General features: G+C 43.7%; 1 pseudogene; it reads right to left on the reverse strand.

The window, feature by feature from the left end:
- Positions 1–927: 927 nt before the first annotated feature.
- On the reverse strand, positions 928–1190 carry LOC112474572 (annotated as a pseudogene).
- Positions 1191–3845: the final 2655 nt, after the last annotated feature.

Here is a 3845-nt window from a genome sequence, read left to right on the forward strand (position 1 = left end):
AGGGCAGCCTGGAAGACATTTGAGGACTGGTCTCCCACATTTTAGGCGAACACAACTTAGAGTGACTTCTAATTTGTTATAAAGTCTGAATTATTTTAAGCTTTTTATGATGAAAAGTTGAAGACATAGAGTAGAGAATGCCCTCGTGTACTTACTACTTGCCAAGCTTCAGCAATTATCAGTTCAGCACCAATCTTGATTTTGAAACAAATCCCAGACTTCATATCATTTTATCCTTTAATGTTTCAGTATATCTCTCTAAAACATAAGGAAGGACTCTTAAAAAATCCACAATACCTTGATGACAAATTGACAGTAAATTCCTAAATGACATACAATATTCCTGTCAGTGATTCATTTCCCTCCATTTTCTCGTAAGTTCTTTTTTTTAAAACTGGGTTTTTTGAATCAGGATCTAAACAAGAGCCATATATTGCATTTGGTTGCTGTCACCCTTAGGTTGCTTTTAATACTTTGGTTACTTTCCTTTCTTTCTTTTGGCAATTTATTTGTTGAAGAAATAGGTGATTTTTTTTTTGTTACATCCTCGCATTTAACAAGTTTCTCTTCTTCTAGAAAATATCAATTTTTTTTTTCCTGGCTGCTTGTTTATTTTCGGCTTGGTGCAAGACACATGGTTATGGGTGTCAGGAAGGCTTGCGGGTGGCCAAGACAGTAAAGGACGAGACTCGCTCAGGCTCCTTTTTGGTGTTTTGCTGTTTTGATATTAAAGAACCCAACTGCTTCTGCTGGCTGCAGCCTGCCTAGTCTATAGGGTGGGGTGAGGAAAAGGGGCTCAAAATTGCCTAGCATCTCTGGAAGTCTGGTGGCTGGTGGTAGCCACTCAGGGTGGGGACCCAGCGTTGGTTTTGCTGGGCTGATCACCAGGCTGCTTCCTTGTGGCTTCCGGAGCCAGGTCACAGGTGATCATGCTGCTGGAGGCCTGAGGAGATTGTGAGTGCTCTGGGGACTCCAACACTATGGCCATGAAGGGGAGAGTGGACTTCCCGAAAAAGAAGCTCGCGTACCAGTGACCAGGGGTCAGCTTTGGGGAGACCAGGGTGGTGGGAGATGGCTTCTCCAGGGCGCTCGGCACTTCCACAGGAACTGTTATTGGAAGTGGAAGCCAGGCGGCGCCGGTAGTAGTCGTGGGTGGCCACGAGCGAGCCGCTGGAGGGGACGGCTGCCATACTTTTGCTTGTGGGCTGGTGGGAACCTCAGCGGACCCCTTATGGGCCTCGGCGCGCTATCACGGGTGGTGGGGCTGGAGGCGCTAGGCTACGGAGCCCATTTGCACAGGATACCACGGGAAGCCACTATACGACCACGAGGCGCGGAAGAAATTATGGATTTTTAAGGTTTATGTACAAAAATACTTTATACAGTCAATCCTATTAGAACAATTTATTTTACATTTTGGTAGGATTCATATTTACTTTTTTCTACTTTTAAATATACCCTTTGGCCCCGAATATAACTCCATTCTCTGGGGCGCTCTCTCTCTCTCTCTCTCTCTCTCTCTCTCTCTCCTCCTCCCTCCCTACCCCGCCCCCCCGCTTTTTTTTTTTTTTTTATCTTAGACATCAAGTGTTGCAGTGGCAGGACCCTGTTCCATCATGTACTAAGACCCAAGAGGAATGAGGGGCAGGAAAAATCAGATACCGTGAAAGTGAACACACAGCTAAAATAAACATGCTTTTCCATATTTCATTTTTAGGTGGTGCTCAGATGCACATTACATACCTGTCATTGAATGACCCAGTGAGAAAGCTTTTCCATTCTCTTCCGCACCATCTGATTACATTCAGGAGAGTCATTGGTGTTAACTTCTAACACCTGCTAATCTTATTTAAGGAAAACAGATCAGGGCCTCCACGTGGAGCCTTGGGCAGGTAACAATGTCTAGTGAAGCTGAACAACATTGCTTTGTTTTTTATTGTATTGACTTTTAGCTATAGTCTTTTTATCAAGAGATATAGAGTTTTCCGTTGACAGCTATCCTATAAACTTTACTTTTAAAAATTATTGAAGTAAAAAGTGAGAGTTGATTTAAGGAAAATATTCAGTGAGTGGTCTGTGCGATGGCGCGCACCACAGTCGGGGAATGGCTGATGTGTAGGTTGCAGTGCAGGGGAGGCAGTAAGAACGCTTGGGTCTTTTTTCCTCATCTTCATGATCTCATAAGAGAACACAGGCAAAGTCACATCACCTCTCTGCAATCTGTTTGTCTCCCCTGGAGATGATTGGGGAGGATTATCTCACCTCTCAAGGTTTTAGTTGAAGAGCAAAAGATGAGAAATGTGAGAGTGCCCTTAAACACTAATTATTATGAAAAATTTAATCAGCTCCTCTGTGCTCCTCCGGCCACCATTTCTACTCTCTCTTCCTCTCCCTTCCTCCTTATACTCTCTTCTTGATCCCCTACTCACTCAACATCTTTTTGGAGCCATAAAGGGATATAAAACAGGTGGTTGGGTAGAGACTAAAAAGAAAACCACAAATCTTTGAGGTATCATAAATAATTTCAGCGGGTAGCCCAGAGAATCCTCCAGCAGTTTTTGGACTCCACCCCTGGACCACAGTGATTGGCCCAGCCTCAGACACGTGACTCCTATGAGCCAATCAGAGCCCACGGCAGGATTTTTCTCACTGGAGCTGGTAGGTGAATACTTTTTCTCTGAGAAAGGATGGGCGCCTGGAGGTGTCTGTGACTGTGGTTCCAGCCTGTGGGTGGGTGGATAGAGCTGACCTGAGAGTCACCCAGTGAGGTTTTCCCCTTTTTGATTCTTTTCCACACCATCTGATTATGACAAGGAGTAGAGTTTCAATTTAGCGTTTTCTTTTTTCTTCGAAGACAAAAGAGCAGAAGGATGGAAAGAGAGAACGAGGGAGACAGAGAAAGAAGGCATTTAGGTCTCTAAGGCTCACTTTGCACCTAATATTTGATTAAAAGAGCTGATAAATTCTTAAACCACTTTACTTAAGCCAGGTCGTGCTATACTTTTGTCACCTTCAACCAAAAGGGCCCTGATGAACTACATCTGCTAAAATTACATAATAAAAGCACATATTGCACAGTTCGGTGTCTAGAAGACAGAATGTCTGCAAACAGATATTAGACCAGTCTAACTGCCTTGTGATGGCGAAGTACTTTGGAGAGAGAAACTGCATTCTTAGTTCAAGTATATGAACCTTGAGTTTTCTCAGCTTCATCATTGCTAACAACTGACTTCCTGTGACAGACCGTTCCAGCTAGCACCTTGCATTTGGATAAGCTTACTAAGTGCTTTCATATTTACCATTTCTTTCTCAGAGCATCCCTTTGATATGATCAAGAGTGATTGATTGATTGATTAATCAATCTGACCAAGCAACATTTACTGAATATTTGCCATGAATGGGGCACTCTCAGGGGATGGCAAAGATGTGAGTAAGTTGGAGTCTTCATACTCTTAAGAATCATTATCCACTCGATAAAGAAACTGAGACACCGAGTGAGGTTAAATGACTTACCCCAAGAGTTTTGGGACTTTCAGTTGGAGCCAGGAGTAGGACCATATCTTTTAACTTCCTAATCTGGGTCCTTCCACTGCAGCCTGCTGCCCATTTTGCTGTGTTTGGTGGGGAAAAAAACCTCACTCTGGGATATTTCTTAGTCTACTTTCTATCTCTTAGCTGTGCCAGCTTGGGCAGGTCCTTTTGTGTCTCCCAACTGTGACACGAATGTTTGCATACAGAGAGCACAGACTTGCAGCCTATGGCCAGGGGCATGCAAGCTTTGGCTGTTTTCTTTGGTTCAACAATATTTTAAAACACACACCTTGGAAGCAATCTGAGCAGCCTAG

The sequence above is a fragment of the Pteropus alecto genome, unplaced genomic scaffold, assembly GCF_000325575.1.
Source record: "Pteropus alecto unplaced genomic scaffold, ASM32557v1 scaffold7, whole genome shotgun sequence".
NCBI lineage: Eukaryota > Metazoa > Chordata > Mammalia > Chiroptera > Pteropodidae > Pteropus > Pteropus alecto.